A 13,999-nucleotide genomic window follows, 5' to 3' on the forward strand; every position below is an offset into this window, starting at 1 on the left:
ATCTCTTACCGATGAAAGAAAAAGAAGAAAGAAAAAAAGAAACGAATAAAAGGAAAAAAGAGAAAAAGAAAAAGAAGAAAAAGATACGATGAAGTATTTCGTTCGTTGTTAATTAATATTTATTATTTATCGATCTCCCTATGGGTACTTTGGTAACGCTCGCGTACGTTCCGTTCGCAGGTTGCAAATTGCGCATCCACCAAGAGCGCACTAGAGAATTTCTCTCTCCTTCTCTCTCTCTCTCTCTCTCTCTCTCTCTATCTATCTATCTATCTCTCATACCTTCTCTCTCTCTTTCTCTCTCTCTCTCTCTCTCTCTCTCTCTCTCTCTCTCTATGACTCTCTGTCTGTCTCGCTTCCGGGAGTTGGATAGACGCTTATATTCTCGCGGCAGATTGCAGAAGCGGGAGTGGTTTCAAGCTCGAATGGGATCGGTAAACTCGACTTTAGCAAGTAATAGGGGGCTTTAACCCTCGACGCTTTGCGGTTTGGGATTTTCCCTTGATTTCCTCTTCTCATTGGTGACTCGAGCTCGCTACATTATTGCCACTCGCGTGATTCATATTCTCTCATTTTTTCTCTTTTCTTTCTTCTTTTTTGTCTGAGAGAAACAGAGAAACAGAGAGAGAGAGAGAGAGAGAGAGAGAGAGAGAGAGAGAGAAAGAAAGAAAGAGAATTATTTTCCATGCGATCGCGATCTTTTAAATCATAATCCTCCCCCTTTCCACCCACCCCATTTTTTCATTTCTCACTAACAACGACGACGAATCTCGAATACGTTTGTATTTTATTCCTTGATTTCGTAATCCACTCTCGTAATTCTGTTTTCTTAGATTTTTCGTACCTTCTCCTTATCGCGATACAACGGGAAATCGTTTCGATACCTGGAACAACGTAATTACGTTTAGATATATACATGTGTGTATATATATATATATATAACTGTTCGCATATATACGTACGTAAGTTGCGTCACCGATGCCAATTTCTTCGTCACGTTATATATCTCTCTACGTGCATGCAGTTTTACGTGTACCTACGTATATATCGAACGGCTAACGTAAAACCATTTTACGCATTAACGTCTACCTTTGACGTGCGCGAAAGAGAGAGAAAGAGAGAGAGAGAGAGAAAGAGAGAGAGAGAGAGAGAGAGAGAGAGAGAGAGAGAGAGAGAGCATACGTATGTAGGAAGTATATACGTACATAGATATATACATACGTACATAGTTACTTACTTACGCACACGTAACAACCTCGAGGACTATTCTCGACGTTATATACGTAGGTATGTATGTAGAACATCGTGAACGTAATGAAAGTGATATATATTCACTCGTCACATACGTTAAGAATGATCGCTTTCGTAACGAGTTTTTCCTTACAAAGCGCGAAGGGTGTCATTTTGTACGTTTAATTAATTATAGATCTTATGAAAGAACCTCTCGTTCAACTAAGCGTTCGATACAAATCATTGCCGTTTTGATGGACGAAAGAGAGAAAAAAAAGATATAATAAAAAAGAGAAAGAAAGGAAAAAAAGGAAAGAGAGAAGAAAAATACAAAAAAAGAAAAGAAAGTGAGGGGGAAAAAAAGGTAAGAAAGAAGTCGACCAAACGATCGACGTAAAGTAACTATGTAATTAAATTCAAATGAACATTTGTCGATACCTGAAATCGATAATTGAAAAAGTTAAATGAATGAAGAAAAGCAAAAAAGGAAAAAGAAAAAAAAAGTTTTAAGAACGATGAGGAAAAAGGAAAGAGCACGTACGCACGTAATGGACATACATGCGCGTACACGTGGAAAAAAGACACAGACAGAGAGAGAGAGAGAGAGAGAGAGAGAGAGAGAGAGAGAGAGAGAGAGATGTACATACAAATCGACACACAATTTCTAAGGGTAAACGTAACAACGCGACACAGTTAATCGTCCATGCTTATCGGTCGCGCACGCTCGGAGATAAAGATCGGTCACGCGCGTTTTCCATAAAATGGCAACGGCAATGGCACCGGCAACGACAACGGCAATCGAAAGGGGTGAGAGGGAGGGAAACAGGGAGGGAGGGAGAGAGGAAGGTAGGGTTGGCTAGCTTTAAACCGGGAACGAAACGAGAGCACCGGCACGCCCGGCAGAAATGCAAATTCGCTCGCATCAGATTAAGCCAAACGCTCCCGTTCAGGCGCCAGTCGCTTAGCAATCCCGAATATAAACGTGGCTTTACTACAAGCACGATAATCGAGAGATGTTCCCCGAGCGCATAACGCACGTTTTACGTCTCGTTGACTTCACCTAAAACGTATCTACGGATAATCGTTTGTAATCGATGCGCTTTGTTTTTCGTCTATCCGTGTTACTAGTTTCTACATATTATGTGGATAACAGTTGGATGATCATCGTTATAATAAAAATCTATCGTTTGTTTTAACGATAAACGATAAATCGTGTACGAGATTAAAACAGAAGGTAGATGTTACTTCGATGATAATCGACGATAACGATTATTATCGTTATTATTTTTATTATTATTGTTATTATTATTTTCGAGAAAATCGATGCGTCATCGATGTTTTTCGTAAGAGAAAGGAGTTTCGAGAGAGAAAGAGAGAGAGGGGGGGGGGAGGGGAGAGAAGAAAGAGGTAAAAGGATCGATCGATCGATTCTCGTGCGTGGTGACTTTCGCACGAGGGGAAAGCTAGCACGTTCGATGGGACTCGTCTCCGACACCGTTCTCCGAGAATAGATAGAATCTGTAGATCGGTAAATGGCTGCCAAGTCGATGTTATTCGGCTTCTATACTGACTGTAAAGCGTCTCGAAGTTACGACTCTTCGTCGTGCATAGAATTCTTCTTTTCTTATCCCCCACCCCCTCTTTCCCCACAAAACCCCGCGTTCCCTCTCATCCTTTCTAATCAAATTCCATCGTTTTAATTCATATTCCTCGGGTTACGTTCAGCACGTTGTGCTGTTATTTCAATAATAAATCTAAAATATTTTCAAGCTTTGGTAAGTTTTAAATAAGAAAAATATTTTCATAAGTTAAGTTCCTCGAATTTATTTTAGTCACGATCGTCCATTAGCTCCTCCCGATAATGGACGGAATAGTTTAAAATAGATTGGAAGCCTGACACGCGCGGGACTATCATCGGCATACCACGAGAGACAGGTTAGTGCCAACGTATTTGCCAGAAAGAGAGAGAGAGAGAGAGAGAGAGAGAGAGAGAGAGAGAGAGAAAGAGAGAGAGAGAAAGAGAAACAGAAAGAGAAAGAGAAAGAAAGAAAAAGAGAAAGAGAAAGAGAGAGAGAGAGAGAGAGAGAGAGAGAGAGAGAGATTTTGGCGCGTCACTCAGCATCCAAGCACTCCTCCCGCCCAACACCTTCTTCGCCGCCTCTTCGATATGAGCAACTCCTCCAACGTGCAACGCCGCCAACGCATGCAACGAACCTATACATACACACTTGCATATATACACGCAGATACATAGATGCACGCATACAGTTATGCCTTTCTTGGTCCACGAGAGTCTCCGTCTGTGGCTCCGAGTACGGAGAGACGTGCCAGACGACCGGCGCCACGAGGAATCCCCACGCGCACCTGAATGCCGACCTGCCTGTCGACCTGCCTCTGCCTCTGCCTCTACCTTTACTTCTGTCTCTGTCTCTGTCTATTTCCCTTCCTCCCCTCCTCTCCTCTTCACCATTCCCATCTTTCCCCAAGCTTCTTTCTCTTGCCTCCGTTCGACCTGGCTCCTCTCTTCGACCGCCACACGCTGTTTGCCGGGTGCTTGCGTAAGAGAGACCGACAAACGACCATCGGGATTGGTCTGTACCCTGATTTTCACCCTCGACACTTTCCTATCTCTCTATCTACCTTATCTTTTTCTCTTTTTTTTGTTTCTCTTTTTTTGTTGTTCTTTTTATTCTCTACCTCTCTCTTTCTTTCTCCCTGGTCTACTACTAATTTGTTACGTTATCTTCTAGCGATTCTATCAATTGCTTCGCACGTTACTCTTACATTATTCATTGTCTTTTGTAATAGCCCAACTATGTGATAAACTGGATACATAGATCAGATGGTATCCTATGTATTTATTTCCTCCGGTAGATATTATTATAACGTGTACGAAACTATTCAAATATAGGGGAATATTAATAGTTCGCTAATTTGTATTCTGCTTTTATTATATACGTATGTGTGTGTGTGTGTGTGTGTGTGTGTGTCTGTGTATAGATCTCTCTTCATATTGCACATTGGTAAATCGATTTTCACGTTTTAATTATTCAATTCCCTTGAATAGCAATAGATGCGGTTATATTTTCGGTTTGAAACAATCGAAGTTATTTTCTTCTTTTGGTTGGATTTAAATTAATAATTACAAGAATGACGAAAGCGACTTGGTAATTTTAAGAATGATCGGATACAATTGATTGACACTTGGTAATACACACACATATATCCCTCTCACCCTTCCTATTCCATTTCTTTCTTTCTTTCTTTCTTTCTTTCTTTCTTTCTTTCTTTCTTTTTGTCTTTTCTTTTTTTTTTTTCTTTCATTTTCTCTGACGTTAGCAGGGTTGCTCCTGGCATTAGAATGCGCGTGGGCGAATGCACGTACGCGGCAGTACGGACACGTTAATTCTCAATGTCTGCCACGTTTTATAATATATAGCGCTTGGAAATAACCGGTGTATCGCTCGTTTGTAACGCGTTACGGGTGATTATCTGAATGAGAGAAAGAAAAAGTGTATGTAAGTGTATGTGTGTATGTCGATAGGAATGCCGTTAGGGACTTGGAAGAATTTTGAATGACGGCTCTCAGCGGTACACTTTGATTTTCAACGAGATACGTGGGCTGATTTAATGTCATTCAATAAGTTTTTCCTTTCTTTAACCTTTGACCGAATAATTAGCAGATAGATATATACTCCTGTGGAATAACGATTCCTTTTGATTCGTAATTAATCCGAACGATTATGGTCGACCTAATTGTCGAATCTAGAATAAAGGAAATTTCAATAGAACTCCTTTCTATTTTCCTTTTTATTATCGCATATTCGAAAGGAAAGGAATGTCAGTGAAAAGGAATAACTGATCTTCTTCTCTAACTAACTCGTAACTATGATTCCACCGAATCGTGGTTATTCTCTTAGGATATAAACTTTTGAATGGAGAAGAGAGAAAACGAGTAGGCCGAAAATAAAGGTGAGAATGGAAGCTGAGGTACTTCTCTACGTTTGTCACTCGGCACTCAAGATAGACGAAGGACTCGAACTAAGGAGGAGGAGGAGGAGGAGGAGGAGGAGGAGGAGGAAGAAAACGAAGAAGAAAAGGAAAGCACGAAGGTAGAGAGGAGGGTAGAGGCGAAGAAGCGGTAGCAAGAAACGCTGAGAGTAGAGTTCTATTTCTGATTCCCGGGACACCCAAGAATAACTTTGCACAACCGAGAATCGAGAGGGCTTTCCCAATCCCCAGGACAGCCTCCGCCTTTTGCCTTCTTCCTACGCCTATTCGAGATAGACGGAGAGAAACAAGAGGAAGATTACTCTTTCTCTTTCTCTCTTTTTTTTTCTTTCTCTTTCTCTTTGTCTATCTCTCCGTCCTTCTTTTCCAATTCATCATTTATCTTGGTACTTTCTTCATTTCTCTCCGAGTAGTCCTCCCTCCTTACGTTTTATTTCATAATTTCGATTTTTCTTTTTTTTTCTTTTCTTTTTTTTTTTTTTCTTTTTTCCCCTCGTAATTCTTTCCACTATCACGATTGTTGTTTCATTCTGCTTTAACGTTATACATTTGATTGAACTTTCTCTCTCTCTCTCTCTCTCTCTCTCTCTCTCTCTCTTTCTTTCGCTCGCTCCTTCTACTTGACTATCTTGATTTGAAATATTAATTTATTATTTGATATAAGAATATTATTCGACATCAATCATATTTACATCTTAATAAAATATCTCTTTCCTTTTGTTCACGAAGTTTCCTTCAGAGACGATGACTCCCGGCTGGCTGGTCCTCTCGCTCCACCCTGCTATTTCTGATGCCTTGTCAACGACACACGCTTGAACGAACGACGAAGAAGACGAGTTAGGAAGGAGAAAGAGAAAGAACTGGTGGAGCAAGAGGAGGGAAACCCTCCGGCTCGCCGGTTTGAGAACGACGTACTCGAAACCCTGTGGTCTTCGTCGTCTTCGTCGGATGATTTAAGAATCAACTTTGGCCCAACTCGACCTCCTTCTTCCACGTAAAATCTCTTCTGTAGTTTCGTTTCCCCGAATTTCGTTGCCGAATGACAGCGATCGTGCTTCCCCAGCAATGCTCCTCCCAAACGTTTCCGGAGAAACCTGAACTCGCCGCTAGACGATTTCTATAAATCGATTTGAATCCTTCCACGACCCTTCTAAACATTTTTTCCTTCTCTTTTTTCTTCTTTTTTTTTTTTTTTTTTTCGATACTAAACAAGCTACTCGATCGCTGATCTTTCTGCTGGTCGGTAATATTCGAAAGGCAAAATGAAAAAGATAATAATAAATGCAGAGAATTTTTTTTTTTTTTTTTTTCAGATAAAAGTCGACACCTACGACGTTTTTGTTCCCTACGAGCTTTCTGTTTTTTTTTCTTTTCTTTTTTTTTTAATTCTTATTATTTCTCTCTTCTTTTATTACCCTTCTCTTTCAATAAAATCAAGAATCGATTTTTAAAGCTATCTTCTTTTCTTTTCTTTTCAATCACGTTAAAAGACAATGAAATATCTTTCTAATCGATATATTCTTCTAATAAGAAAAAGAATGCGACGAGTTCTTCTTTCTTACAAAGTAATCGACAAGGTCTGACGTTTTTGTTCTTTCGATAGGATCGAACGTTCTATTCGTGAAACTCTCGACGCCAAAAAAAGAAAAAGGGAAAAGGAAAAAGAAAAGGTAAAAGGAAATAGTAAAAGGAAAGGAGAGAGGAAAAAGCGATAGGAATTAACGCGACGTATCGAATAAAACGATGAAAATCGAAATCCGTTGTTCGTACGTAGGCAATACGTCCGACGAGAATGCACCTGCCGATAGGCAACACGCGTTACGTGTTCTCGTTCGACATTTACAACACACGACTCGTGCGCGCTACAGTCATCGTCATCGGCTCCATCGATCGGACATTCTCTCGTCTCTCTTCTCTCTGTTACTTTCTGCTGGGGATGAGGTGCGTATAACCGTGTATGGGAGGAGTCACTATATACATCGTACCGGCCGATGAAATAATAATTAGTCGAATAAATCGACGTTCGAAGATAAAATTTCAAAAAAAAAAAGAAAAAAAAAAAGACAAAATAAAAAACAATAAAAAGTAATAAAAAGAATTCCATCGTGGTGCTACCAACCATTGGAAACATTTATCACGAAAAACGACACTCGAATAAAATTCTATTTCGCGAGATGCGTCAGCTTTCATTTGAATTTTCTCAAAAAGGTAGATACGAAGGTGTTCGTCGACCCACCTACGAGAAATGACTGATTTTTTTACGTCGAGGAAGATTCGAAAAAGGCATTGGCCGACGCGTTCCGTTACGTCAGACGAAAACTCTCTGCGAGATCTTATGGGACGCTCTTTCATGGAAGAGACAGAGAAAAAAAGATTCAAAGGAGGGAGGGAGAGAGAGAGAGAGAGAGAGAGGGAGAAAGAGGGAGAGAGATAAACAGATAAAAAAGAAAACAAGAAATACGATGTTAAAGCTTTAAAAGAGGCACGATTACGCGTGGGTAGACATTGCCTTGCGATCTTTAACCGCTTTATTGCACAGCACTTGTCCACGCTTGCGAGCCTTTCGCAATCCAAAGACCAATAATACGTTCGTAGATAAGATATAACTTATTTTTAACGGTGGAGAGCCGGTACCACCGATCGACCGATCTATATTCCGTTCCTTTCTCGTCGATGTCTTTTTTTTTTCCCCCTCTTATTTATTTACTTATTTATTTATTTACTCGTTTACTTATTTATTTATTTACTTGCTTGTTTTCTGTTTTTCTTTCTTTTACTCGAAACAAGCCGAATTTAGAAATTATTATCTGTATAAGCGAAGTAATCTCAGTGATAATCCGATAAGAGAGGAAAAAAAGAGAACATAAACGTGTGGTGATCACGAATTTAGGACACGACCGAGATTTCGAGGTGTTTTCGAAATCGTAAGTCCATCCGTTAGTTCGAATCTCGCGAACGGAAATTCAATCTTTCCAAGGAATATCATAAACAACCCGTTTCGATATACTGCGAAAAGTATCGAGCTTTATTATACACGGTAGTGATACATAACGATATATATATATATAAACGTAATCGAGAAACGGAGAGATAGTCGGATATTTAACTATATCTCGTAATCGAAAATGCCTTTTGTTGAAAAAAAAAGAAAAAAAAAAAAAACACCGAAATTCTATAATCAAACGAACAAACAATTACAAAAAGAAAAATATAGAATAGGGAGGATAGAGGACTATATATATATATATATATATATATATATATATATATATATATATAGAAGCTACTCTAGGATGAGGACACGTTAACAACCGGTGTTGTTAGTCCATCGTTCATGATCGGACGAAAACGTCGATAGATCGGTTCTGCTTGGACGCAGACCAGGCGACTCCGCAAAGTGCTTGAACGTGTGCGTCGCAGCGTGAGCCTTGTTCTCGCCTTGTGTGTGGTGTATGTGTATGATATAGGTTTATGCGTGTGCGTGAAACTGATCGTGCGAGATGACGAGGCGAGAGGGTCGTCGAGAGATCGTATACGTAGAGAGAAACAGAAAGGGAGAGGGAAAGAGAGAAAGAGACAGAGACAGAGAGAGAGAGAGAGAGAGAGAGAAAGAGAGAATATGTTCGTACATAGGTGCGTGCACGTTGCTACTTGCAATGTGTGAGTGGTGGTCAGAAAGAGTAGGAGGTGCAAGGAGAGGGAGACTCTCGACTCAATGGGCATCGCAGGAACGCAAAGAGGGATCCGGGAGGCCCGACTGACTGACGCCAGGAACCTCACCAAGCGAGACGGCCTGCGTCTGCGTCTCTCCTCTTCTCTCTTCTCTTCTCTTCTATTCTGTTCTCTTTCCTTTTCTACCCTCACCGTATGTATACGCTCTGTGTCTCTCTTTTTCTATCTTCAAGCCGGTAATTCCGTGTTCTGCCTGCCTCTCCACTCACTTCTGCCTGGCTACGCGCGTATAAATATATACGTAACCAGGGGTCGGGATTCGTCCTCGTCGTTATGGCTTATTCTCTCTTCGTGAATGTTACTTCTAAAAGAGGGTGGGGAGAGAGGAGGGAGTGAAGGAGGAGGAGAAGGAGGGTGAAAGGTATGTATGTATGTATATACGTCGAAAGAGACACACTAGCGACTATCCGTGGATTGCTATCAGACAGCGGAGTTTCACGTAATTGTAGCTTCATGTCGAGAGACAGTAGCTATGTAGGTAGATGTACATACGATGACGGAGAAACGTTTCTATTCAATGATGATGATGATGATGATGATGATGATGATGATGATGATGATGACGATGACGATGGTGACGATGATAGGTATAATAACGGTGGTGATGATGACGATGTCGGTAATGATGGCGATGGCGATGGCAATGGCGATGGCGATGGCAATGGCGATAGCTATGGTGACGATGATTGTGAAACGCTTTTTGTTCGAGCTAGCGATGCTTTCTAATCGATCGACGACACTCGAACGCTCGGTTGAATAACGAAACTTATGCGTGCGATATATAAATGTCCTTTTGCAGAAGTGGAAGCACTTTTACTTTAGCTCGACCACTTGGATATTTATACTACTATGATTCAACATTTGTTTTTTCTTTTTATTTTTCTCTGGTTGTTTTTTTTTCTTCTTCTTTTTTTCTTATGCACACAGAGTGAACGACTTTATTCTCTCCTTCTTTCTCTCTCCTTCATGTTTCATTTATATATGTGTGTGTGTGTGTGTGTGTGTGTGTGTGTGTGTGTATGCGCGCGTATCCGCCAACTAAGTTTAATTCTGTTTTTACTTAAAAAAGAAAAAAAAAGAAAGAAAAAAGGAAAGGTCAGGGTCAAAAAGACGGGTGTTCGATCTTCGGTTTTGTTTACTTCGATCTTATAAAAACACTTGGTTACTTGGTATTACGATAAAAACAAAGAGAAATTCTTTAATATTACGTGGTACGCGTATCGAGCTTATCTTTCTGATTATGTTCTTTGAAATGGACGACGTGTTGAAACTAGAAATTCTTCCATGGTTAATACTAAATAAAAAACGATCGGTGCGTCGAAGGAAATATACGCGCGAAAGTGAAAAAACGGTGAATGTGAAATACGAAGCTGTCTTTGATTTACTTTAAAAAGGAGACACTACGCGAGTACGTTCTTTTTAGATTTCTCCGAATCTCCGATGGTTTACGTTGAAAAAGAAGTTACGAGTAGATATTTGTATACCAAAGATATTCTCTTGGGAAAGCTTTTCCGATTCAAAAAAATATGTGTGTGTGTGTGTATGTGTAAACGAATCTTTCACAATTATTTATCGATTTAAAGATCGTTCGAAGTAATCGCAGCATCGGAGAAAATCGCAATACCAATAATCGTGATATTACACGCGAAAATTGTAATCCAATCGCGAAACGACGATTTAAAGGGCGATTACGTTCTCTCTACACGGTAATAAAGTTTGATTGGTTATCGTCTACGATCTATCCACGAACGATTGAGTCCTAATTAAGTATCCTCGTAACGCCGAAGAACGAGTTCAATTAATTCGACTAAATGAAATTTCGCAAAGATACGAAACGTATCGTACGTACGAGGTCGCGTGAAATATCACTGGGAGATCTTTTCGCTTCGGAGATGATCAAAGATGTTAGAAATTTATTCGGATGATCGATTGATATGAAACCAATTTGGTTAAGCGCGACAAAAGTTTTCTCGACTTCGACTTTTAACGCGATTGACGAAATGAGATTGCATGGTCGCGAATATAAAAAAAAAAAAAAAAAAAGAAAAAGAAAACAGAAAGAAAAAATACACAAACAAATCAATTATCGAATTAGCGAAAGAAATTAATTATATAGGACATAAGTTTTTGTATCGTCTTGTCGGAAGAGTCTTCCCGTTGTTACGAGTGTTATCGATCCGTATTAATCTTTATCGTATTAAATCCTACATCGAATCGGTGATATTATTAATAGTAATGGAATAAAACTTTCTCCACGATTGAGACGTAAGAAGATCGATAAATCATCCTAGTTCAATAATAGCACTTCCTATGTATAATAGCAATTCCTTGATATTCCGCGCATGCGTACGAGATGGCACGCGCGTGAACGTTCGAATCGGCCATATTATTCGCGCTAATGAATGAAGAAGGCGGATAGAAACGTGACTGCAAGTACGCTGACCCAGCAACGCGTGGTTCTGAGAGACAAGACGACGTAAAAGGATACTACCAGGCCGTTTATACGCTTCGCATAACGCTTTTCTACTCTGCCTGCCATTCTTGCTTTCCCTCTTCCTCCGCCGCTACCTTCTTCACGATTATTCTCTTCCCTCTTCGTAAAAGAGAGAGAGAGAGAGAGGGAGAGGGAGAGAAAGAGATGGATGTATCGATCGATGATCGTCGACCATTGTAGAATTTTAACGTGATAAACGATCGAATGCCAATCGACTTCCTCTTTTACACATTTTCTTTATCTTGTTATTCGAAGGTTCGCGATTTATAGAAGCGTTAATGAAAACCGATTCGATTAATTAAAACTATTCGAAACGTTGTCGGTTACAAATTAGATCGCAATCGAGATAATATCGTATTACCGAACGTCGCCTATCTCGTCGATTATCTTCTTAAAATCTATTAATCTATTAAGCTCGTCGTTCGGTAAATACGATTATAACAATGAACGATAAGAGCGTATTCTTTTATCCTTTCCTCCGATTGGTTTAATTAAACCGAATGATTCTTACGTCGATTTCCCGCTACGGGAAATTCGTTTCATTTTGTATTTAAGAAAATTATGAAGAGAAAGATAAAGAAAAAGAAGAAACGAAAGAAAAGAAAGACGGACTGATATTCCCGGTACGCATATATTCACGCAGATAAGTTTAGTAAAGATGGCTCGCTTAAACGATGCAATTTCTTATATTATCGACATTGGAAGTACCGTTTATTCCAGAAACTCGATTATCTTATCGAAAATGACTTAACCGTTTCTATTGATGATCTTTCTCAAGGAACGATCTGTATTCCAGCAAGGCAATACCGGATTCATGAATGGGATTCTTCGATTTGAACGATTCCTCGAATCTCTCGATGAGATCTTTCTTTTTCTTCGTTTCGATTAATACTTCGAAACGTATTGCGTTAGTACGATTTGCCAGCTCGAAGAACTCGTTATCAGAAGTTATTCACGAACGAGGTGTATCCACGTACGACGCGTTCTTTAAAAAAACGTTGAAAGAACGAATAAGAAAAATAATCAAATCACGTAAGAGTTCAACAGGTGGATATAGCGTGGCACGTATCCTTATCGTATTCGAACGTTTATTACGACAACACGATTCTTAACGAGAAGCGCCTTTTCGATCACGCGAGTTTTGTTACGACTACGAGTACGACGATGACGACGACGACGACGACGACGACGACGACGACGACGTTCAACGTAGCGTGACCTGGATGAATTTAACTGACCTAACTACTTTCGACGTATACGTCGACCTATTTTCCACAAACTTCCATATAACACTAAACTTTCGTAAAACCTATCGTAAAAATAATACATCGCGTTGATATAATTCTCCTTATAATTGATCTCGACTGATCATCACAGATCGTGGGATTCATTTTTTAATTATAAATAGTAATAAGAATTTCAAATGCATATGCAAATAAAAACGACGAGCATAGTTTGCGATTACAATCCTTCAAATAAATTTCCTCGAAAATAGTATATGTATCTATCGTTGTAAACTAATCATAGATTAAAGAACTGGCAGTGATTTCTAAGAGAAGATTCTAACGTATCTATATCCTTTAGATCGTCTATAATCGTAGATCGAACTCAACTAGTGTAAGACAGAGAAAGACAGAGAAAGAGAGAGAAAAAGAGAGAAAAAGAGAGAGAGAAAGAGTAACATCGAGCGCACGAAAGAGCTCCGTGACAAGAATCGCGATTAAGGTTCCTGACTCACTACCGCATTGTATCCGGTCTATGTATGTTGTACGTACACTATTTTTAGAGGAACGCGTACATTCTCAACTGCTACGACGCACGTTTACACGGAGATATACAACTATTAAGTCAGGCCAATTATCGTTGCACGAACAATGTCCTGCACGGTCATTCATGAATTCCGAGTATGACTGAATATCTCTTGAATGAGCATACATTATCGTTTCGAATCATAGAACGAATAATACCTACGAAGAATTTTTTCTTACGCGTGGATTAATAACTCGTTCGTTGTACGCGTGCCAACTTTATCCTACACGTGTTAAACTTACCTATACGTTGTTATGCTTTCGATAAAAAAAAAGTCACGCAAGCGATATATTTTACATAAATTAGATCTTTATTGCGTGTTTACTATTCTTTTTTTTTTTTTCACGAGAATAAGAAAGAAATGAAAAAAAGGAAAAAATCACTACACTCTAAAAAACTCATTTAGACCAGTCAAAAGAAAATATAATATATATATTCGAGTACCGTCCATCGAAGTCCGGAACCTTTGATGAATTAAACCGACACCGCTATTAAGCTCCATTCAAGCTAGCCACTTATGCTGGTAGTACGCAATTTGCGCGAGAAAAGAGTGACACACTCGGCTCAAACGTTAATTGCGAGTTGACCGATAGTAGGCGTCCTGCAGGAAAACGTACAAGAGAGAACGTTCATTTTCACGGCGTTTTCAAGCCTTGACTTTACTCCTTTACCTTTTTTTTTTTTCTTCTTCCTTCTTAACATCCGTAACATTCGTGAAAACGA

The 13,999-nt window shown here is 39.5% G+C and overlaps 1 long non-coding RNA gene across 1 annotated transcript; it reads left to right on the plus strand.

Annotated features, from left to right (window-relative positions):
- The first annotated feature begins 2,634 nt into the window (after positions 1–2,634).
- LOC122632007 lies at positions 2,635–6,593 on the plus strand. The gene is made up of 4 exons (XR_006327801.1): positions 2,635–3,165; positions 5,151–5,342; positions 5,971–6,235; positions 6,555–6,593. It is a non-coding gene; the product is annotated as an uncharacterized LOC122632007 (long non-coding RNA).
- The last annotated feature ends 7,406 nt before the right edge of the window (positions 6,594–13,999 follow it).

This window comes from Vespula pensylvanica, chromosome 9 (assembly GCF_014466175.1).
Source record: "Vespula pensylvanica isolate Volc-1 chromosome 9, ASM1446617v1, whole genome shotgun sequence".
In the NCBI taxonomy this organism is placed as follows: Eukaryota; Metazoa; Arthropoda; class Insecta; order Hymenoptera; family Vespidae; genus Vespula; species Vespula pensylvanica.